The following is a 26,274-nucleotide window of genomic DNA, read 5'->3' as shown; positions in this document are numbered from 1 at the left end:
CAGACCAAAAAAAAACCTTGGATGAAGTCACAATGCGACGTCAGGGAAAAGAGTTGAACAGTGAGGCTCCCAGAAGCTGTGCAGTGTGGAAAGCTGCTATTAGGTAACCAAGTTTAACACATACAAGTAAGTTGGAGCTTTTACAAACGATATGGTGATCCAATCTACACATGCCACATATCTTCATGAGTCGTCTCACCAGCCACTGCTGTCACTTCTAACTTTTTTGATACAGTACTCACACCATATACTACAGTGCTGGAAAAAAAGGAAAAAAAAAAAAAAAAAAAAAAAAAAAAAATAAAAAGATGTTTGTGGCAGGTGGGGACACTTCACCATCCACTCACTCGATGTAGTGCTGCTCTCTGAGTGTCTGCTCTTTCCTCTCCTCATTTTCCTTCTTTCCTTCTATCCTCTTCTGTCTTTCTTTACTTCATTCTTTCCTCATCCTTGTGCCTAAGGATGACTTTACACTTCCTCTTCTGTCTTTCTTTCATTCACTCTTTCCTCTTCCCCTTCTGCCTTTGGGTGACTACACTGAGTGACAAGCCAAATGGTGTCCTGTACACCAGGAAACCATTTACTATGCTGTTAGTGGTAACCATATAACCAAAGTATGGCGCCTGGTGGTTTAGTGGGTAATTACAGCGCTCCAATCGGATAGAACGGTGAAGGTTTGTGTCCAAGGAATGCTTGGGGTTTACTGCTCACGTAATGCCACTCAGGGATGAGTGAGGCTGGTCACTCTCATCTTAAATGTTAGGACCAACTTGCCTAGCCCCGGGCTCCTACCCTCCTCATGGGGCAACGTAGGATTGGATGATGGATGGATGGATGGTTCACATTAATATCTGAGAATGCAACAGCACAAACCAGTACTGATTTTCATCCTACTACTATTGTCCCTGATCATTATAACCCATTCCACCCATAGGCAATTTATAATTCATTCATGCCATCACTAGGCAATATCATTAAGCTTAGGATACACTTTCCCCATCCGAGATGTCAGATATAGCCTTAATTAACCCCTTGTCTATCAGTGGGATCTCCTAAGGTGAATAAAATTACCTAGTTGTGGCAAGTACTGTATGAACTACCAAAAAGTTACTATACTGAAGGGGTTAATCATCTGATGGAAACACCCAGCATCCACAGGCTTACCTCTGACTGTATCATCATCATTACCCAATAGCTTATATTACACAAGGTGGGAAAAATCTACAACGAATCACAGAAGAACGTAAGTCCGCAGGGTACAACCTCTTCTCCTGTGTCCAGTCAGGAGGTACAAAAAACCTTGCAATCTGTTACAAGTGTTAGGCAGTGGGGTCACCATACCCCTACACCAATACATGGCATACACATTGTCACACCTTCACTACCTGTTACCCTCTCCTCCTAGGGTACCTCATACCCATACTTCCAACTGTCTGAGGTCTTGCTGGGAAACAAGTTCAAACCACTTTGTGCATGTGTTAAGATGGGGTAAACTCAAGGAATAGACTGTAAATCAACTGGAGAGCCTTTGAAATGAGTACTGTACAAGTGCCTAAAAACTGGTAGACAGTTTGGTCAGATTGTGTATGACTGGCCTACATGCCTTATTCAGCTGGGCTGGGCCTTCACTGCTGCTGTAATAGATGTTCCAGACATGCACCTACTCTAATGCAGTCAATCAAATAAGTATCACACACTGGGGGGGTACAATGAGATCCCAAATTATCAGCATAGCTTGAGAAGTTCCAAGGAGATCAATTCTATTAACACTGGAATATGTATTATGATAATAATACTGGACTGGAAAAATACCACAAGCAAACATTATATGACATCCTAATGAAGGCAGGTTTAGCAATGTGGGGAAAAAATCATGAGGTATTTTTCAGTAGCCATTCATGTTGTGTCCCACTGACTGACTGAGGTCCCACTGACTGACTGACTGACTGTACATGAGTCTTACACGTAAACCTGGACTGAGTATACAAAATTGTCATTAACATCCAGGCCTGAGGAATGTACAGTGCAGTGGATACTCACACAGAAACATGAGGGCAGCTGCCAATGACATTCTCATTAACAAACAGAAATGTAAAGGTGAAAAAAAAAAAAACTTCAGTATGCATTCATTAAACCATTTTTCATGAGAGCTGGCCTTCTTTTCCACCATGGTCAAATATCAATACTCCTCCTCCACTCAAAAACAATGTCCTGGGAAACAAGTGGTTATCCTCGTGTATGAACTGAGGTCCAGCCTCACTGTCAAACTGAACTGTGTATGAGCTAACACCACATTCCATAAGCTTTCAGTCCAGTCAAGACTGTCAATTCAAACTGTGTGTGTGTGTGTGTGTGTGTGTGTGTGTGTGTGTGTGTGTGTGTGTGTGTGTAAGGGGGCTTAATCTCATCCATCTAAAGCTTTTTTTTCTGCTTCCACATTACTTTATTCAATTTAGGAAACTGTTCAAACAGGAGGGGTAAGATACCAGTTCAGAATTAATTAATCTCTTCATCAGTAGAGATCCTTCCAAAATAATAAGGATGTCCCTGGACTGAAGGGGTTAAGTCACTGTTCATGACAAACAGAACATCCTGTCCCAAGGTAAAGCACTGATTACAATCTTCCAGTATGCCTTCATTGCCACAATGTCTTTTGTGTCTGATTCTGTTTACTGCCAGACAATCACCAGCCTAGGAGAGACATTACAGTACAATGACTGGGTTAGCACCATCCTCATTAACCTCTTCAGTATGATGACACCTTGATAAAGTTGTTCTGGCTATGAACAAACAAGTGTTTTCAACTTAAAAAGGCATTTCATGGTGAAAGGGCAGAGTCTCTTTCCATACTACCCACCTTACTCATGCTCACGTACTTTCTCAATGAGCTGATACACCTCCATGTACTCTGCCCATTCCTGGCCTGGGGTGGAGGCAGTCACGGTGTGTGGCAGCTTTGTACACCCTGATGAAAAAGGATTTATTAATCTATGCCCTCTGGCAACCCCTTTTAACTTGTCAGTTGACATGTTAACTATATCTGCCTGGTCAAATGAAAAGCAGATATAAATAATAGTGAATGAATGAATGTCAAGCCCATTTCACTGGATATGCTGTTGTCTGCTCTCCCTCTCCTGCGCTTTCTCTTTCCTTGCTTTCTGAACACTGCCTTCCTTAGGATGGTCAAAGAAATCTGGATGACGATGATGATACTCAATGATACTGACAGGTAAATCTATCACATGCGAACTCTTACATTTAAAAATCAAATGCTGCTACAGTACTGACATACAGTAACTCCTAGAGAGTAATATCTCTAATCTGCTTTATTATTATCATCATCATCATGACCCAGACCTCTCTTCCCACCTAAAGATGTGGTGAGGTAAGATCCTGAGAGCAAGAAGTAACCTGCAGGCCTGTGGAGTTGGAGTCGGGTGTTTTGGGTACCAACTTCACAGTCCTGGTAACCTGACAAAGGGAAATTAACCATAAGTAGTTGCTGCTGCTTAACCCAGGCCTGTCTGGCTGAGCAGACCCGTCAAACACAGGTAAGCCACTGCTTCTGTAGGGCCATCCCACAGACACAGTACAGCAGCTATATACACTATGTAGGGATCTGTCATGTCCTTCTGGCAGACAGCACTTCACCAGGGTCCTTCCCACAGTGAGGTGCAGGGAAATATAAGAAAGTCTGGCTTCTGGGTGGACACCACAGCTGCTTGGCTCCCTCTGGGTACCTGGCACCACTACATGTAGGCTCTTGTTAAGTCTGTCCATTATACAGTATAGGCCACACTCTCATTCACTCACCATTCACACCCCTAGAATCCTGACTCCACTTCACAGGCATAAACATCCATTTGTCAGTGTTTCATACCACCTATCACCTTGAGTCAGTCTGATCATTACAATTTTGCTGGCAAAGGACAGGGGTGCCAAACCCTACTCATACACTCCTCCCTGACAGAATTCTGCCAACCAGCTCAATCCAGTTCCCTGGCCTCAACATTTTCCATAGCTTACTTTCTCTTTAATTTTTCCTTCATTATAATGGCAGATTGAAGAAACAGTTATTAAAAAATGTCAATGGTGCCTTACAGACAGTACCTTATCTTCTTCTGACCCTTGCTCAATACTATAAGCTTTCAGTAATGTGCTATCGTTAAGTATAGCACAATAATCAAATGCATAAACAAGGCAAATTATAAGGAATTATTTTGGAAGAGCCAAGGAGAGGAAAATGGAACACCAGATTACTGTGAGGTGGGAATGAGATCAGGATGACAATGATTAAGATGACTATGGAATAAAGGGGTTATCAGATGTTGTACACTCATCACAGATGCCTCCAATACAGTATTTCATTTGTTCTATGTAATTATAACGATCTGTATGGTTACTACGAGGGGAAAAAGAAAAAAATGATAGTACATACTGTATGAAGCTACTTCAGTGCTTGACAGCTTATTTTAACATCTGTGCAGAGCAGGGTATTGTTTTGCTTGGTGTGTGTCTATATATTTGTGTATCTATGTATGCAGTATTAACCAGTTTCAATCCAATTACCAAACTTGGTTCAAGGAAAGAGGGTCAGCAAAGGTGCTGACCTACTGTTTTGTGAACAATAAGTCATGGCTAGGTTAAGATCACACAACAAGGTCAACTTAAATAATTTTCATTAATTTAGACCAAACTTGGTGGAAGGGTTCAGGCTAAGGCAAACATGAAAGGATCTGATTTTCATAACAATCAGTCAACAGTCAAGGTCACAAGGGAAAGTCAAAGTTCAGTCTGTGTGTGTGGGTGTGTATGAACAAACTGATTAAAACAGCTCTGATGTAATTTGGTGCAAGGGTTGAGAGTTATACAAGGGACTAAGCTAAAGTTTTCTTAATACAACAGGTCAAAGGTCAAAGTTGCAAGACAAGGTCAACTTACAGTTTTTACCTGATTCTGATCAAAGTTGGTGGAGGGGCTCAGGGTAAAGCAAAGATGAGAGGATATCATTTTGATAACAATCAGTCAAATATCAAGGAAATATTATTCTACAGATAAAGCTTGGTGGAACAGGAGAAGGACAGTCAAGGATGTTGGGATCTGATTTTGGGAACTGTTGGATGAAAGCTGAGGTCACAGGGCAAAGACAAATGTTTGTTCCTTAGACCAACTGTAGGAAATGTAGGGCATGGGTGTTGCACTCTGAATGCTTCTCCTGTCTCTAAATGACTATATTCAACTACAGAAAGATCTCTTTTACTCAAGTGGTTTATTAAGGCTCTACCTAACCCCTCATGTTGGAACTGTCTCTTCCATGCTAAATGTAACAGCTTAAAGGTAAAAAGGATTAAGTAATATGTGCATCATCAGAGTTAAGAGGTTCAGCAGGAAACCTCCAGTTAAAAGGGTTTGATGAAAGCTTGCTCAAAGGAAGATCTTGGCTGTTTTAAGCACTTCAGTGACTGAAGTTCCCTATAAAGTGGCTGGTATCAAGTCATTTTAAGCAGGTGAAGACAACATCTTAGAATTGTTCACTATGTTCACTTAATTATATGGTTTTCATCATAGGGTGTGACCTCATGGATAAGGGACTGAATAGGGAGGCTGCCAGAGACCGAGCAGCGTGGATAGATATTAGGTGACCAAGGTCGACGCATGCAAGCATGTTGGAGCCTTTATAAACGATACGATATGATACAAGTGACCTACACATGGTGGCACGGTGCACCCTGGGTGGAACAACTGCAGCATCCACTCAGGAGCCAAACTCTCATATTTCACTGCATCTCACAGTGGGAAGGAGCCTGGTCTGATGCTGGTATGGCACTGTCTGTAATATGGGGATGCCAGATCCCTACATGGTATGTACTGTGTTGCAATTGTGAGACAACCCCAAAGATGCGGTTGCTTATCTGTGCTTAATGGGTCTGCGAGGCATGACAGACCAAAGTAAAGCAACAGCAATAACTTACATATACAGTACTGAAGAACTGTATATAAATATGCATTAAATATTCTAGTACTGAGAATGACTGCTTAAAAGAGTAAAGGCTACCATGTTTTCAAAATAACAGCCCAGCATACCTAGACAACAGGGTACATGCAAGTAATGGAGCATGCAAGTTATGGAACCTTCAAGATATGCATGCAATCAACAACCCATTTTCTTCTGGGGTTCAAGTAAGCACAGAACATCATACAGTGAGTCCTCGATATCCAAAAAACTTTCATAATTCAAAATTGTGTATATCGGAACGATTTTCCTCATTGAAAAATACATGTAAATGGGGGGATGCGTCCCAGGACCCCCTCAGACCCCCCACCTAATCTTTACCCACTCCCTATTAAGAAGTAAGCAATACCTGTACAGTATACAGTTGTGGAGAAGGAGGTGGCCATATTCTTGTACATCTCCTTTCTCTTCGTCACAGTCCCAGTGGTGGAAACAGCAAGGCCTAAAGCACGCCCAATCTCCAAGACTCCCTGCCCCTCCTCATGGGGTCTTATACTTTCCAATTTCCTTTCCACCCAGTTGGTAAAGCAATCAACCAGAATACCTGATAATCCTGACCATAATGCCCATCTCTTGGATTTATTCTTGACAAATAATCCAGATCAGTACAGGATAGAGGTACTGTCACCACTTGGATCCTCTGACCACAATCTCATCAAAGCCTCATTTTAGTTAACCCTCCTACACCTCCCCGTTCTGAACCTGTCAGGGTGACCCAATGGCACTTTGACAGGGCAGACTGGGATGGATTTAGAAATTATTTTGCTGACATTCCATGGCAGTCTTTCTTCTCTAGCTATCCCAGTTCTACCCAGTCCTACATTTGCGACTTAATACTAGCTGGTATGGATTTATTCATACCAAGTCAACAGTTCTCTAAAAGATCGAACTCTCCAAAATAGTTTGATGGCAACTGTGCCAGAGCAACAGCCCAAAAGTCATTAGCATATAACTCTTAAAATCAAAAACATCTGAATCACTCTCCCAATTTAAAATTGCTAGAAATCATGCAAAAGCCATATTAAATCTATCTAAATCAAACTTTCTTCAAAAGCAAGCATCAAAACTACTTAGCAACCCTAATGACAATAAAATATTCTGGTCAACTATTAATTCTTTCAATAATAACTTTAACAAGTCATCTTCCATTCCCCCACTAAAATCATCAGATGGCAATATTACAAATGACCCGCGTGGGAAAGCAGATATCTTTGCTAGTACCTTTGTCAGAAACTCTACCATAGACGATACCAGCCAGAATGTCCCAGTACTAGAACTTGACTCTCCCGAAATTGCCCCACTTAAAATACAGACAAGATATGTAAAATCCATCCTAGACAATTTACCTACCAACAAAGCTCCAGGCCCAGATGGAATTCTGCCAATTGTTTTGAAAAAGTGTTCCCCTGAACTTGCCTCTGTTCTAGCTAAATTATTCAGACTACACATACGTACTTCTTTATTCCCAAATTCATGGAAAGAAGTCAATATCCACCCAATTCCGAAGAAAGGAAGTTCGTCTGACCCCTCCAATTACAGACCAATAGCTGTCACATCTTCTCTTGGTAAGGTATTTGAAACTTTAATTAATAAGCATATTGTTAAACATCTTGAATCCAACAACTTAATTAGTGATAGACAATATATGGTTTTTCACCACGAAAGATCCACCATTGACATACTCAATCTCTTAACTCATACCATCCATCAATCAATTGATCTTTTTGGAGAAACTCATGCGGTAGCCCTTGATATTTCTAAAGCTTTCAACAGAGTATGGCACCATTCCCTGCTGTCCAAACTACTTTGCTATGGACTAACGTCTTTTGTTCCTTTGATTTCGTCATATCTTAGTGACAGGAAAATAAGAGTAAAAGTAGATGATGTATATTCCAATTTCCACTCCAATTAACACCGGCGTGCCTGGGGATCAGTTCTGGTGCCAACCCTATTTCTGGTTCATATTAGTGATCTCTTATCTGTCACCCACAATCCCATTCACTCATATGCAGATGACTCAACGCTACATAGTTCATTCACACTCAGACATCCATTTACAAAGTCTAATATCTCTACCTGTCAACTCAGTACAGACATCTCCATAAATCAAGATCTATCTACAATCAGTGAATGGGGACAAAACAACCTTGTCTCTTTTAATGCTAGTAAAACTAAATATAAACAGTTTACTAATGGACAGATATTGCCAGATTTGTACATTACCTTCAGTGCTACTAATATTCCCATCTCCAAAAGTATTGAAATTCTTGGTGTCTCACTTAACAGTGCCCTCAGCTGGACCTCTCATGTCAGATCACTTGCTAAAACCGCCTCAAAGAAACTTGGATTATTGTACAGAGTCCGTAACTTCTTCACCGATGAGCAGTTAGCTATAATTTATAAGAGTCATGTGCGCCCTCAGCTTGAATATTGCTCACCCTTGTGGAATGGTTGTGGAGAGGTTGCATTAAAACAACTAGACAAAATTTAGAACAAAGCTGTTAGAATCATTAACAACCCTGCCATTACAAATAAACTACCTCCCCTGCAAGTAAGAAGGAATGTTGCCTTCCTTGCATTATTTTACAGATATTTTTTTGGCAAATGCTCAGACGAAGTTGCGTCCATGGTGCCACCTCTCCATGCCTTCCCTCGTGCTACACGGGCATCTGGTAGCGCTCATGGCTGGAATGTCACTCAGCCATATTGCAGAACTTCTGCCTATCAGAATTCTTTCATTCCCTGAACTGCGTCTCTCTGGGACTCGCTTCCCCAGAGTTGTTTCCCTCCAAATTTCAACCCACAGCTGTTCAAGTCTAACTGTTACAGATATTTTATGAACAGAGGACACCAGTAATCTGGTGAATGAATTTTTTTTTTTATTCATTTGTTTTTCCTTCCTCCATTCTGTTATTCAAAAAAAAAATAAATAAATAAAAAAAATAAAAAATAAGAGTACGGTGCTGCTGCTTCCTTGCAGTGGGCTCCCCTGATGCTGGAGATGATGCAGGGCGCTTGGGAGGCATGGCGAAACAATACGAAAAGGTGAAGGGCTGCAAAAATATCCTCACATACAGCAATGCTGCGAGGAGAGGAGGAACGTGGACTCAACTGAGAAACGCGCAAAAATTTTACCAGAAAGGGGTTAGTTCGTTTTCTCTCGGCAAGCGAGCGCAGTTCTGTGCATCGCACCCATTATTAATTTTTCATACAGTATTCCATTAACCCCTTCATAGCTGCCAGCCTTGAACAACACTTCACTATTTCAGTGTCAGCGACGTTGAGTTACGGCGTCCTATAAAAAACTGCGAACAATTATGGGACAGGAACGAAGGTCACTGGTGTGTTTATACGACCCTACTCTACCATCCCAAGCAGTCAGGCGTTCTCTTCACTCCAGATGTATTCGCTGATGTTTACATGCTTATGTTGCATGTGCCCTAATTTTGAGTAAGTTTCTTTCAGAACATAATTTACCACCTTCAAAATAGTCAGCATAATATAGAAGACAAACTAGAGGAATATGAACTGAATTGGTAAGGTCTTTAGGCTGTATGCTTAGACAAAAGATTATGGGTTTTACAATTTTATGAGACGATATGGAACAAAAAATGTTTGCCAATCAGAAAAAAAATTACTTTTTCGTCCCACATGTTCTCGTAGGTTAACATTCAGTTCTACATTCTTCATTCGGTATCGCTCTTCCCAATATATTTCGGACCGACTAAGCACAGTTATTTCTGCTCCTTAGAGTTAGTGTACATTCACTGCTCATTCATTTGTTCATTCTTATGTGTATGTGTGAAAGAGAGAGGACTGATACAAACAATAATGTATTCCATTACCGCTTTCATAGCTGCTGGCCCTGAACAACACCTTACTGTACCAGTGTCAGTGACACTGAGTTAGGGTGAGCTATAAAAAACTGCGAGGAATTATGGGAAGGAAACGAGGGTCACTGGTGTGTTTACATGATCCTAGTCTACCGCCTCAAGCAGTCAGGCGTTCACAGTTCACTTTGTCCCAGATGTTTTTGCCGATGCTTACATGCTGATGTAACACGCATCCTAATTTTATTAATTCTTACATGAATCATAGCAAATCACAGGATGGGTTTAGGGGGAAAAAAAAAAGCCAGGTGTGCCAGACGAGTCTTTTCACATATGTAAGAAAAAGAAATTGATTTTAGAACACTGAAAAAATGGTTCCAAGGCGGACCACGGGAGCACGCAAATTTCTGAACCCACAGCCATTGAGGGGCTAAACATACGCTTTACTTGAAGCAGTAAAAGCAAATCAGTTCTTCCTGATACAGTAGTCTGTTATATTTTTCAGATTATTTCTGGGCTGGTAAATACAGTAAACGTTGCTTGTTAAATCTGTTTCCCTATCGTTTTTAGCTGCTCTGGTGTGACAACTCCTGTTTATTTTGTTAACATAATGGCAGAAAGGACTGTTCTTCCCTTAGTGTTTAACTAAACCTGGCCTAACTGAACTTATCAGTACCCAATAATTTTTTAACCTAACCTAATCTCCAGTTGAGAAGTTGGGAAATGATATCCACCTTTGAGCTCGTTGAGTTTCTTCCACTGCGCTGGAAACAATCGTAGGGGAAAGTGATGATAATAACAGGGAGGAAATTTTTCAGCAAGAAAAAGTAATTTGCCAAATTGAAAGTTGTCAGAAAATTACAGAAGCAAGCTGGGGAATTATGAATTGAATTGAGTAAAGGTCTTTCTGCTGCTTCAAGTGTACAATGAAAGACACAAGTATCTTCCCAAAGTCTGACGAATATAGCGTGGAAAAACTGAACAATTTGAAACACATACTAGTAGAAACTGATTTTCATTTTATTTCACCTGGTGTAAATTTTCTTCAGACTGAACTGGGAAGATAGTTGTGTCTTTCATTGTACATTTACCGGTAAATAAATCAATCTAACAGTACTTGTGTTTTGTTTCCGCCGGATTAATTGTGATTTCAGACTATCCAGGCACCTCTTCACACCATGTAGTCTGGATAATTGGGTTATCTCCATATTTCCTTTCATATCGAGTATCGATTTTCGTATCATCGAGACCGATATTTTTGTACTGTGGAATCTGTCGTATATTCATCGTTTTCGTACCATCGAAAATTCATACTTTGGACTTTCGTATTTCAAAGACTCACTGTATACATCTTTGATTATAGGCAAAAATAAAGAAATAAGTAAATAACAAACAACACATATAGAAATATAAACTTTAAAAGTTTACAAGGTCTGAAACCCTGATGTTACTTTTCAGTGGCCCACATGAAAGTAAACAGCAGTGGGAGGCCCCAGATAGCTAAAAGATGACATCATGGCTTGGCATAATACAAAAGTTATACCCTTTTCTTTATATATATATATATATATATATATATACTGTATATATATATATATAAAAAAAGTTGTGATTTTGCTGGAACAATATTTTGACAGCCGCCTCCGTGAATCTTGTGTGGATGTGGTGACACACGCACGTCAACAGTCAGCTGTCTAAACAAAGACGACCCTCCAGTGTTAACATGCGCAGGACCCACATCTTGGGTGTCCCCAGGCTCCTTGGTCTCACTTGCCCACTCACACGTGTCCTGCGTAAGTCATCATCTCCCTCGTGCACTTTGAGTTACCTAACCTTCTCACTTGCGTAAGACCACTGAAGCGCTATTGCTAACACCAAGTAACAGTGCAAGTATGCTGCAAATAGTGCTGTGTGTGATGGTATGTGAAGAGAGAACAATGAAAGTGGAAAATAAGTGAAACTGAATTTGGAAACCATGTTTGGTGCTCCTGTGGAAAGCATGGTGTTACTGATGCTTGAAAAATTAGACACTGCTAAGCACCATAAGGAGGGGCAGGGACCAAGCAAGACTATTGATGTCCTAAAGCTGCCTCAGTCCACGGTCTCAACAGTCACAGAGAAATCAGATGCTATAATTACGGCATTGCAGAATATGCCTTCCCTGACAACATAATGTCTAACAAGAGCAAGGAAGCCTGAAGGATATACAGCATCTCCTGGTTCAGCGGGTCAATGACCTGAACCAAGCAAACCAACCTCTTCACCACTCCTTCATTTGCAGTAAGGCTCTAGATCTGCAGAAGGACCTTAAGGATAAGGAAAGTCTGGAGGCCAGGAAGGACTTCAATGCCAGCACAGGTTGACTTGAATGTTTCAAGGACCATGCAGGCATTAACATATGACTATGCCTGGCAAGGCTGCAAGCACAAACTACATGGCAGCTGAGGCCTTCCCTGCACTGATGAAGGCTATTATAGAGAAGGTGGGATACTCTCCTAAGCAGTTCTTAAACTTTGACAAAACAAGACTGTTTTGGATGCGCACTTCAAAGAAGACCTATATCAGCCAGGAAGACAGACGCACACCTGGGTTCTAGGCAGCAAAGACCTATATCAGCCAGGAAAAAAGACATGCACCTGGGTTCTAGGCAGCAAAGACCTATATCAGCCAGGAAGAAAGACATGCACCTGGGTTCTAGGCAGCAAAGACCTATATCAACCAGGAAGAAAGACATGCACCTGGGTTCTAGGCAGCAAAGACCTATAACAGCCAGGAAAAAAGACATGCACCTGGGTTCTAGGCAGCAAAGACCTATATCAGCCAGGAAGAAAGACATGCACCTGGGTTCTAGGCAGTAAAGGACCCCCTTCACCTCTGCCTTGGTGCCAATGCAGAGGGGGGAATGAAGCTCAAGCCACTTTTTGTGTACCACTGGGTAAACCTCCAAGCACTGGCAGGGTTCATAAAGGAGAACCTTGTGGTTACTTGGAGATGTAACCCCAGGGCCTGGCTGACCTACACACTCTGCCAGTCATACATGGCAGGGTACCTGTCCCCCCACCTGCACGACTATGCCAACAGGAGCAACCTTGCCAACTGTTTCCTCCTGTTAGAGGACAATGCCCCAAGACACCCTGAGTGCATGGAGGACCAGGTGGATAACACCAATGTGGTGCACCTGCCCCACAACACCACATCACTACAGTCAACCCACGCTATTAGCAGGTTCACATGTTCGTGGATTTTTCTGGGAAATTATTTCAAGGTATTTACTGCCTTTTCCACTGCATCAGCTGTTCTAGTGGTTCATAAGTGATTTTTTTGCAAGTTTTTGGTGAGAAATACTGTCCTACAGAGTTAATCTGTGCAGTTAACCTGTATAGGTATACAGACATCCCTTAACCCCTTCCTTAACCCCTTCTTTACCGGAAATATGTTTTGATGTACGTCACTGGTAAACACCCGTGAGACACCGGAACCGCAACCGTGGTATGCTGGTACACCCTCTATAGAATGGCAGCATATGGGCATCAGGGTAGCCCGGTAAGGCTGTTTCTGAGGACCTCATGAAAGCAACAGCTCTGTGTTTTGACAACATAGACTGTGACGAGTCTATCTATCTATTGCCAGACGCCCCAATCCCATACGGGGTGGCCACAAACAAATCGCCTCCACGTCACCCTGTTCCCCGCCATTTCGCTGCCCTGCTCCCAACTCACACCCCCCTCTCTCATATACCTCTCCACTCCATCCCTCCATCTCATCCTTGGCCTTCCCCTCCCTCTCCCCCCCTCCACCTCACTCACATACATTCTCCTCATCAGTCTCTCACCCTCCATCCTCTCCATATGGCCAAACCACCTCAGTGTGTTCCTCCTAACGCTTCCTATCACATCCACATCCACACCATAATGCTCCTTTATATCCCCATTTGTCAGCCTGTCTCTCCATGTGACTCCACAGGCTCCTCTTAAATAACTCATTTCCACTGCTCTCACGCTTGACTTGTGTCCTTCCAACAACGTCCAAGCTTCACTTCACTGTGACGAAGTTCTGATGAATTCTGACATCATAAGATACGTCATGACTGGGTTGCTGTGGCACCAAGGACTTGCTCACTCATCTGTGATGTAATCTCTTTTAGACCAATCATTATTTTATTTATAATTTCTACTACAGATATCGTACTATATTTTCTGCTGACATACGGCAAAATTTACACCCCTTGGCCTGCCTGAGGGAGCCAGTTACCACACACTTGACCAAGAGAGGAGGGTGTACAGGATATTTTTCTCTCATGGCGTCTCCGGCAGCTTCCGATAGTGACGAGTTTATTTCCTCATGAGGATACTTATTTAGATGTATCAGATGATGATGCAGCAGTGTCTGATGTGTCAGTAGATGACTATGATCCTGAAAATGATAGCGAGGTTGATGTGAGTGAGGAGGAGGAGGAAATTAGTAACGAGCTTAGTGACGTCACACTCTCGGCAACAAGTGGGTCAAGGTTGCCATCACCATCACGTGTGTCCACACACTTCATGCACAGCTTACAAGGTAAATAAATAAGCCATCCATCTGCGCACGACATTTTTTTCAAGCAAGTTTGTACAGTAGTTATCTGGGTACTGTAACAGTACTTTAGTATAAGATATGTAAACTTATATAATGATATACAGTCTATCTATCTATTTATTGCCAGACACCATAATCCCATAAAGGGTGGCCATTTGACACTGAGTTATTTGTTTTACAGGGAGGGGCACCAACCCTCCACCAACCCACTTGTTGACATGTAGGGAGCACGTATGGTTTGGTTATATGGTTACCACCCAGCGTTGTAAATGGTTTTTTGGCTTACAGGAAACCATTTGGCTTGTCACTCAATGTAAAGCCACCTGTAATGGAATGAAAAGGAATAAGAAGTGACAGGAAAGATAGGAGAAATAGGAAAGAGAGGAGGGCAGGGACAGAAAAAAGAATGATAAAAGCTAAGGAAGTAGGCAGCACTACATCAATTGAGTGGATGATGGTCGCCACCACCTACCACAATTATTTTATAATAATTTTTTTTCCATTACCAACATCATGCTTGGATTATGTGATCATCAGTATACAAACAAATCACAAGAAGTGAATACAGTCATCCCTTAACATTCGTGGGAGTTAGGTAACAGAGACACACGCGAATGTTAAAAATCTGCAGATATCTGCAGCTCCTCCTTAAAAACACCTCTGGACCCCCCATTTCCTTATATAACTAAAGAAAAACCCTATGTGCATGTTTACAACCACTTTATTTAATACAAGAATACTAAACAACTACTTTATTTAGTACAAGAACACTAAAAGTTAAAAATAATGAATAGCGTACTCCTGCATGGCCTTTTCTGACTACTGTGCTCATCCCAGCTCCCTCCTTAACCCGCGCCGTCCCGAGGACGTACTTCCACGTCCTCACGTTTTGTCACAGCTAATCCCGAGGACGTACTTCAACGTCCTGCAATTGCAAGGTTCATAATTTCCACAATTTTCAATTTTCGCGAGTCATTTTTGGTACGTATACACGGGACACCTTCCTCAACAAGATGCCAGGCAGAGACAATGCCTTACCCAGCATGACCTCCTCCCCCCCCCCTGCATGCCCTTTTCTCAGCAATTCACCTGTTATCAGTGACCTGGCCAGTATAGCCATGTCATGCCACGGTACGAAATTCAGGGCCAGAGTGATTCCCCAATCAATGACAATGTGGAGGACAAACTTTACATAGCATTAGAGGAAGAAACAGTTAGAAATGATGATCAGGTAATGTGGCAAAAAAAAGGTCAGGTATTAGTGAGTGAAACAATGCTTATAATGCCTATATTACTGCTTGAAAACCAATATACTTTTGTACTACATATAAATTCGTAACAGTAAATAAATAAATACCGTTTATGAGTGGTGTGAAATAGTTATCCTCCCATAGAACTCGTTTTCTTTGGTGCCAGCCTGATAGAAAACCCAGTAAAGTAAGGAGGCTCTCCTACCTGTAATGAGTATTTTAAACCTCAGGTGAGCGATTTCTCTATGAATTATCGATGTTTCTCACCAAAAGCGAAAGTTTTAGCAAAAAAAAAAAAAAAGGTCGAAAATTGCCCGGGATTGGGGGGTACCAGTGGTCGAAAAGTGGCCGGGACGGGGCGGGTTAAGGAAGAGTGTTACAGTATATTTCATTTACTGGATAATGCCATTACTGTACTAAAGCAGCCACAAACTGTGCCTGGGATAATGTTACAGTGTCAGCAGAGTTCAATGAGATTTTTGTTTTTTTTCTGTAGCCATCTGCAGATATGTAAAACTGTGAATGTTCAAACCGCGAATGTTTAGGGATGACTGTAGTTTGGACGTGGCAAAAAAACATACACTACCCCTCACACTAGGGGAGGGGGAGATGTCAGGTCGGTCTGGGGGGTAAACCTCGACTTTACACAGGGGGAAGGGGTGGGGAAAGAAGGGGTTAACATCCACGGTTTTAACATTCACGGTTTTGAATATCCACAGATGGCAACAGAAAAAAAAAATCTCATTGAACTCTGCTGACACTGTAACATTATCCCAGGCACAGTTTGTGGCTGTCTTAGTACAGTAATGGCATTATCCAGTGAATGAAATACAGTAACCTCTCAAATAACGCGAGGGTTAGGTTCCTGGAGAGGTCGTGTTAGTTAAAAACGCGTTATTTAAACACAATTTTCCCATAAGAAACAATGGTAATATTGGAGGTTACATTCCTGGACTCTGGGAAAGTCTACCCACTTGGGGAGTTATGCTATTCTAAACTTAAAAGCAACAATATTAATGTGAAAGGAAATCCACGTAAAAAACAAAAACAGTATATTTGGGGAGAAATAAACAACATTTGAGCCCTTGTTGGGACGAAGCGTTGTTTACTTCTCCCCAAATACATACTGTTTTCGTTTTTTACGTGGATTTTCTTTCAATTCTGCTTCATTCACTGCATTGTGAAAGTTCCTCAACATTATTAATGCATTAGCAGGTCATAAAAATACTACAGTAAAAGCAACATTTTCATTACAGTAAGTAGGTCACAAACAATAACACCACACAGCGTCACTTCATCTATGGATCACTTTCGTCATCTGCTGCTGTCCCTCCTCACCCCACACCCCCACCTCCCGCCGCTCCCCACCCTAAATTTGTCGTCCCTCCTCGCTCTGCTCTCCTTCCTCTTCCTCTTCCTCTTCCCTCTGACTCCTGTGCTGCTGGTGTTGAAGATAACTCCCTTAAGTTTTCTGTCTTCTTCATAAAGAACTGCTCTATCTTGGTCTGAGTGGTTTTCTTCTTTCTGTTCTCCAGCATCAAGTTGTAAAAATTTAGATCTGCCATCACTTTCCTGGCCAAATTTTGTCCGAAAATGAGCCAAATTGCTCAAAATGGGGCCAAACTTCATTTTTGAATATTATAGTTCGAATAAAACCAGTTTAAGCAACGAGCAAATAAAAAATTGTATTTATGCATAAACTGCCACACACGGTCCTATCAGTTCGGGACTGTCCAAGCCGCGCGCGGCTAATATGAAACCATCACGTACGTGTAAAAGTCCCATTAAATCGAGAAACCCTTGTTGGTTAAACATATCTCCTTAAATATTTGCTCGTGTTAAAACAAAAACGCGTTTTTTAAACTCGAGTTAGTTGAGAGGTTACTCTATACTGTCACACTCTTCCTTTTGGAGGGAGCTGGGATGAGCACAGTTGTCAGAAAGAGGCCATGCAGGAGTGCACTATTCATTATTTTTAACTTTCCCATCCGATCAGAGAAGTTAAGCAACATTGGGTCTGGTTAGTACTTGGATGGGTGACCGCCTGGGAACACCAGATGCTGTTGGCATCCCTACGTGTCAAGTGGGGTTGGTGGAGGATTACTGCCCCTCCCTGTAAAACAATTAACTCTAAGCCCTTGACCACCCCGTTTGGGATACATGGCGTCTGGCAATGAATGAATGAAAAAGTGTTCTTGTATTAAATAAAGTGGTTGTAAACATGCACATAGGGCTTTTCTTTAGTTATATAAGGAAATGGGGGGTCCAGCTCCAGTAACTGACTTCGGGGTATCTTGTACTGAGAAAAAATGGAGCAACAGTGATGCCTGCCAAAAGGAAATGAATAAGTTACTGGTTTGCTTCATTGCCGGCTCTCTCCACCCTCTTTCAAGAGTTGAGGATCCTAACTTTCAAGCCCTTCTAAACAAGGCCCAGCCCTGCTACAGTATTCCAAGCCGCAAGGAGCTCAGCAGCAAGCTTCTTCCCTCTCAAACTCAAAAAATACAAGAACATCTCAATGATAGAGATAGAGAGATCTCAATGACAAATTTCATTCTGTTGGGTATCTTTGTGTTACAGTTGATCTTTGGACAAACAGACAGATGCATTCGTACACTGGGATCACATGTCACTTCATTGAAAAACTTCCAGCTCCAGTCAACAATGTTAGCTTGCAGGAGATTCAAAGGGTCCCACACTGCAGAAAAGATTCATGCCACATTCACTGAAATCATCACTAGCTTTAACCTAGAAAAGAAGATTCTGACAATTGTACCGACAGTGCCAGCAATATGCTTAAAGCATTAGTGACACTTCCCGGTATGGACGATCCAGACACTAATCAAGACAGTGAAAGTGAAGAGGAAGATGATGCCTTTGACATTCCTGATAACAATGAGAAGTTCCTGGAGCTCTTGCCAGAGCATGTCAGATGTTTTGTTCATAATTTACAAAATACTGTGAACGATGGGCTCGAGGAAGCAGGACCTGTATCAGGAGTCACTGGAAAAGCCTCACGTCTAGTATCACACATTTGTCATTCTGCACTGGCATCTGACATTCTTGAAGATGCATGCAGACCTCAGGCCAAAAATGCAACCCGATGGAACATCAGTAACAATATGCTTTGCTCCCTTCTGAACACTGATGCAGTCAAGCTTGATCAGTTAGATTGTCCAGTAAAGCTAACCAAATATGAACTTAATCTCATCAAGGAAATAACAGACATTTTGACACCATTTGGAGTAGCAACTCTAGAGTGTCCGGGAGAGAATGTTGAAACGTCAAGCAAAGTAATTCCGTGTATTCGTGGACTGAAAGCCGAGCTTGAACAACTATCACAGACATACATGTCAAAGACGATTACTACTCTCAAAAGCTCAATCAAGAGAAGGTTGAAAATCTATGATGACATGGAGATGTTTCAGCTGGCTTCACTCCTAGATCCAGGCTTTAAGGTGGACTGGTGCTCACCAGAAGTCAAGGTCATGAAATCTCTACTGAGGTCTAAAGTAGATGAAATTATGCCCAATGAAGAGAAGTGTTCCCTTCAGGAAAATAAGGACGCCCCACCAAAGAAGAAGTGCAAGCTGTTCAGATTTATGATACCATCAGCATCAACGAGCTCTTTCCTATCTACATCAACATCATCAAAGGTAGAATCCTACCTGAGTCAGCCAACAACAGATGATGACAGTGATCCCCTTCTCTTCTGGCAACAGAGCCAGTCAACAGTACGGTACCTGAACTAACGATACTGGCTCTCCAATATCTGTGTACCGGTATCCCGCATCATCAGCTCCAGCTGAGAGATTTTGCTCTATTGCTGGGAAAGTCTTTCATCCTGAGCGATGCAGAATGACAGATGTTCGCTTTGAGGAGTTGATGTTTATCAAGCGCAACCAATGTGTAACTGAGAAGTAATGTACCATAGCTTACATCAAATCTAGCCTACAAGAAAGCAAGTGTATAATCATACTTTTCAGTTCTATATTTATCTTGCACAAAGCAATTCTTTGTTTTCATTTTTGTTGTGCCCAACAAATTACAATACTTACGGAAGACTTGAGCGACCATGATTTGAAATGAATTTATAGAAGTAACTCACTTGATGTAGTGCTGCCTACTGCTTCCTTAGCCTTTATCATTCGTTTTCTGTGCCTGCCCTCCTCTCTTCCTATTTCTTCCATCTTTCCTGTCACTTCTTATTGCTTTTCTTTCCTTTACAGGTGGCTTTACATGAGTGACAAGCCAAATAGTTTCCTGTAAGCCAAGAAACCATTTACAATGGTGGGTGGTAACCATATAACCAAACCATACGTGCTCCCTACGTGTCAACAAGTGGGTTGGTGGAGGGTTAGTGCCCCTCCGTTTTCGTTTTTAAAGGCTCCAACATGCTTGCATGTGTCGGCCTTGGTCACCTAATGGCGGCTCTCCATGCTGCACGATCCATTGCAGCCTCCCTGTTCAGTCCCATAACCCTAAGGTCACACTTAATGACCTCGTCCCATGTCTTTCTCGGTCTACCCCTCATAACCCCACCCCCAATATTAACACTTCTCACCTTCCTCACCCAACTATCATCCCCCATCCTCTCCACATGTCCAAACCACCTCAATCTACCTCTCCTCATCACAACACCAATACCTCCAGTCCCATCCTACCTCTCAACTCTTCCATTGTAAACCCAGCCCCTCCAGGCCTTGGACGCAGGGACGCACTGCACATCCACCTAATCATTGTCATTTCTGTACGTCTGAGCCGGCGAATGTCTTCCTCCTTCACTGCCCAGGTCTCACTGCCATACAGCATTACACTCCTAACACATGCTGCATACAAAGACCCCCTTAGCACGTAGGGAAAGCCCCCTCAATGTCAGGAGAGGCAAGAGCTCCCTGAACTTCTTCCAACCACTTCTCACCCTAGCCACAGAGCTAGCTCCAGCCCCCACCTCCAGCACACAACATGTCTCCTAAATAACAAAACTCTTCCACACACTCAAGAGATTCACCAGCAAGTTCAATTCTTTCACGTTTGACGATCTCCACCTGCTCACCCGGCACGCCGCACACATAAAATCAGCATTATCTCGCAGTCTACCTCTGATACCACTACATCTCTTATGCACCCATTTATCACACACACCGCACAAGATGGAATTACTTCCCACGCCCTTGTGGCAAACTGCACATGGCCACTTTCCCTCGTCTTTGACAGTACCGCCACCAACCCTAGATATCATCACTTTTGTTTTATCTGCATTTACCCTTAAACCCTTTTGCCCCATACCATCTCTCCACTTCCTAAACCTTTCCTCCGCCTCCCTTTCATTCTCTGCAATCAACACCAAATCATCAGCATACAACAACTCCCACGGGAGTCCGTTTCTAAAGTCACGTGAAAGGGCTTCAAGTACCATGATAAACAACATGGGACTCAAGACTGACCCCCTGATGCACACCAACATTCACGGAAAACTCATCACTCAAATCTCCATTCACTCTCACCTGGGTGTGAGCACCCACATACATGGCCATAACCACCCTAACCAGCCACTCCTCCAAGCCAAGCTTTCTCATTGCCCACTTCACCACCTCTCTAGGGACTCTGTCAAAGGCCTTTTCCAAATCAACAAAAACAAAATAAAGATCCCTTCTCCTACCAATATATTTTTCCTGAAGCTGTCGAACAATGAATATGGCATCAGTGGTCCCCCTACCTGGCATAAACCCAAACTGCATCTCATCAATATTCACTCTTTCTCTAATCATACCTTCTAAAACTCTCTCCATTACCTTCATTATCTGATCTAAAAGCTTTATACCTCTATAATTTCCTCTTTCCAGGGCATCACCCTTCCCTTTATACACATTTACAATTACACTCTTCAGCCAATCATCTGGGACAACACACTCATAAATAATCCTATTTATCAGGTCAGTGACTAAACTCACCCCTATATCGCCTGAGGCCTTCAACATTTCGGCAGTCAACCCAGACACACCTGCTGCCTTCCCCACCCTCATCCTGCCTATTGCCTCACTCACAGTAGCAGTATCAATCAAAGGCCAAGGGCCAGACACTGGATCTGCTGGCTCCAAACCTTCCCTGTCCCAGTCAAACTCCTCATTCAACAACCGGTTATAATGCTCTCTCCATGCATCTTTAATATCCTCACTGTTCACCACTACCCTTCCTTCATCATTCTTCACACACTGCTCACCTATGATATCCCGATTATCCCTCTTCACCTGACCTGCCACCCTAAATATATTTTTCCTTTCCCCATGATTTAGGTTATCAAGTAATTGTCTCTGTGACTCAGACTTTGCCCTGTATACCTCTCTCCTAGCCCTACGCTTGGCAGCCAAATATTCCTCTTTGCTACCACCCTTCTTCCATTCCCGGAAAAGCCTTCTTTTCTCCTTAATTGCAGCTTCTACACCCACATCCCACCATGAAGTTACTTTATGTCTTGGTGGTCCTCTTGTCCAGCCGCATGTTACATCAGTAACTCTCAAGAAATTGTTCTTGAGGGCTCTGTACTGTTCATTAACGCCTCTGTCTACAGCTCCCTGTTCAGCCACCACTCTCCTCAACTCGCTATAGAAGGCATCCCTTACTACTTGGTTTTTTCAGCTTCCATATTTTCCTCCTAGGTACTTAAGTCATCTTTTTCTTCATTTGTTGTTTAAGCACCATATCACAAATCAGTAGTTTGTGCTGCTGCACACACTCCTCACTTCCCTATAACTTTAACATCCCTCACTAACCTCCTATCGGCCCTCCTAACCAGAAAATAATCTATCTGACTATCTCCCAGTAAAACAAATAACTCAAAGTCAAATGGCCACCCCTTATGGGATTAAAGCGTCTGGCAATAGACAGATAGATAGAATACATTATAGCAAAAACCAATAAAACCCCTTACACAAAATGTAAGTTTTTAATACCATAAGTTAGTGATTTAAACGGTTATTACTGTACTCAAATATGGAATAGTGCACCTACTAGATGTAATTTGCTAACTATTTAGGCATTGTCCTTAATCATTGCTAATCATTATTTTTCTATAAATAATCACAGTGAAATGTGATTATAAACAAAATCTAATCATAATCACGTACAAATAGACAAAATCTAATCATAACCAAATATACAAAAACTAATCATAATGAAATCATAATCAGAAAAACGAAAAACAAGTAATCATAATTTAATAACAATAAAAAAATATGCCAGACGATATATAATCAAAATAAAATCATAATCATTTTTTATAATCATGGCCATGTCTGGTTTTAGTCTGCCGCAGAATTAAGAGATTCTGATCCGCTTTTTAGGTACTGTATTTTAGACACACTTTTCTTCTATGGCATAGTTGTCACAAATGACAGTTTTTATTTTACTCTTGAAGAATTGGTTATCTTCAAGAGCAGAACAAAAATAGTTTACGAGAAAAATGCCACAAAAATGTCTTACAATTGTCAGTAAACTTTAACAAGTGGACAATACACCCCCAGGTAGTGCAATATATTTTTCCGGCAGTTTTTGATGCGATTCGAATGTTTCTGACCTTCATTTTTGTCGGAAATGCCCCTCACCGAACACAATAAAACTAACCAAACCAAACCCAACATACCTAACCTATCTTAGGGGAGTAATAATCAATTTCCGAATGGGGTAATGGGGGTTATTTGTGATCCTTAGGGACTATACTATACGATAATGGTGCTAAAATTCCAAAACTGCATATTGTCCACTTGTAAAACAATACCCAATTGTCTAAAATACCACAAAAAATGGATCAAAATCTGGTAGTTGTGTGGCTGGCTGAAACTATAATTTTACCACAGCTTGTTTCAGGCCATTGTGTCAGGTGAACTACCACAGCTATGACTTACACTCACAACCTTTGCCATAATTATCTTGTACAGTTACACTATACACCGGGCCATTACAGCATCAAATGTGTCAAGTCGGTCAATTAGCCCTTAGTAAATTACCTACAAACACTTCACACAGACTTGAAACATCTCACTAACTGTAAATATACTGATAATGCTAATGTTTGCTACAAGGGGGCTTTAAACACAACAAAAATATACCTAGTGAGTTGTCAGTGAAGGTAGCGGGACCTGGGCTGCTCCAAACACACTAATCACCCACTACTCTCATTATAAATTTCTCCTATTTACCCTCCTAAACACATTATAAATTTCTCCTATTTACCCTCCTAAACATAAAATAACTACATACACACCCGCTCACCTGTATACTTACCATCTAAGTTTGATTCTTTATCTATATCCTGTCAACAGGATTCATATACGGTCTGCTCTCGACTCTCGTTTATATTTTGGTGACTCTAAACGCAACAGATGACGATCGCCATCCGCATGAAAAGTACGGTACAGTAGATTGATTGGCAGTAGGGTACATTAGATTGAAAAGAAGTATAGCAGAGTTGATCGAAAAAGTAAGACAGAGTAGACTTAAAAAGAGTACAGTAGATTAGACTGGCAGCCGCAAAAGCAGTAAGTTCAGATAAAGTAGACTGATAGCCGCTAAAGGAGTGTTCCCGACTCTTGCAATGAGCTTCGTACTCTACCGTACTCCTTTGGCGACTACCGATCTACAGTACTCTGCTCTTGCAGCGCCCCGAGTGTTCTAACACACTGCTTCTGTGACTGTCATCCTACTCTACCATACTCCTTTTGGGCTGTCAGTCTCCTCTACCGTACTCCTTTTGCGGCTGTCAATCTGTCATACTTCTTTTGGTACTGTCTGTCTACCGTATTCCTTTTGTGGCTCTTGATCGATTCCACCGTAGATCGATAGTCCCAAAGTAGAGAAGACTATCCAGCAGCCTTAAAAAGGGTAGAGTTGATTGAGAGCAGTAAAGGCTGGTAGAATTTTGAGTGAACGAATCCCCTGAATCCCTAAAAATGGAGACCGCTGTTCCAGGATGAGAAGGTGCTATGTATCAAAACTAATCGAAATGTTTGTTACACACACACACACACACAAGGGCAGAAATTTGACCATCCTGTGTGGGCTTGAACTTTTACAATGCCCTCATTAATAATAATTTTTGCCATAGGCTGATCCTCAACCCATCCACCAAGTTTGGGTACAATCCGATAAAAACCGCTCAAGTTATCTTATGGCCGGAACTATTCTCACAGAGGAACCCCCAAAGAGAATAGTTCCTATCATGAGATAACTCAGTTGTTATCCGATTTTAACCAAACTTGGTGGAAGGATTGAGTGACAGCCTAGAACGAAACGTGCTTTTTATTTTTTTTAAGGAAAGTACAGTAAATAAAAGGTAAAGGTTCGAGGGCTAGGTGAAAGAGAGAGAGAGAGAGAGAGAGAGAGAGAGAGAACATCAACTTAACAGAATTCATTATAGATAAACCTGGGGCAAAGCTGGAGGATAAGACTGAAGTGAAGTGACTGGCTCTTGAGAACAAATACTCAGAGGTCAAGGTCACAGGTCAAGGCCAAAGTCGGTGTGTGTGAGGGGTTATTAAAATAAATCTGTTCTGATAAGATTTTAGCCAAATTTGGTGGAAGGATGACGATGTAAGATTTGCAAGGTGACGTTCATTACCAGATCAGCAGTCACTACTACTACTACTACTACTACTATTACTACTACTACTACTACCATCATCATTATTATTATTATTATTATTATTATTATTATTATTATTATTATTATCATGGTGGTAGGTGGTGGCCACCATCATCCACTCACTTGATGTAGTGCTGCCTACTTCTTTCTTCACCTTCATCATTCTTTTTCTGTGTCTGTCCTCTCTTCCTATTTCTCCCATCTTCCCTGTCACTCTTTATTACACTTCTTTCCTTTTCAGGTGGCTTTACATTGACAAGCCTAATGGTTTCCTGTAAGCCAGGAAACCATTACAGGAAACCATTTACAAAGCTGGGTGGTAACCATATAACCAACATGTACATGTTCCCTACGTGTCAACAAGTGGGTTGGCGGAGGGTTAGTGCCCCTCCCTGTAAAACAACTAACTTAAAGTCAATCGGCCACCCCTTACGGGATTATGGCGTCTGGCTATAGATAGATAGATAGACTGATCATCATTATAATAATAATAATAATAATTATTATTATTATTATTATTATTAAATTATTATTATTTACCACACTCACTGGCCTGAAGTTCTAGACCAAACTAGTGGGGTAGCCAGTGGTCGGGTGAGGTGGGGCGGGACAGGATATTATTATTATTATTATTATTATTATTATTATTATTATTATTTACCACACTCACTGGGCTGCAATTCTAGACCAAACCAGTGTGGTAGCCAGTGGTCGGGTGTGGTGGGGCGGGACAGGATATTATTATTATTATTATTATTATTATTATTATTTACCACACTCACTGGCCTGCAATTCTGGACCAAACCAGTGTGGTAGCCAGTGGTCGGGTGTGGTGGGGCGGGACAGGATATTATTATTATTATTATTATTTACCACACTCACTGGGCTGCAATTCTAGACCAAACCAGTGTGGTAGCCAGTGGTCGGGTGTGGTGGGGCGGGACAGGATATTATTATTATTATTAT

This window comes from Coenobita brevimanus, chromosome 66 (assembly GCF_032717465.1).
Source record: "Coenobita brevimanus isolate Jiangsu-jjx chromosome 66, ASM3271746v2, whole genome shotgun sequence".
NCBI lineage: Eukaryota > Metazoa > Arthropoda > Malacostraca > Decapoda > Coenobitidae > Coenobita > Coenobita brevimanus.
This window is presented reverse-complemented; position numbering follows the sequence as displayed.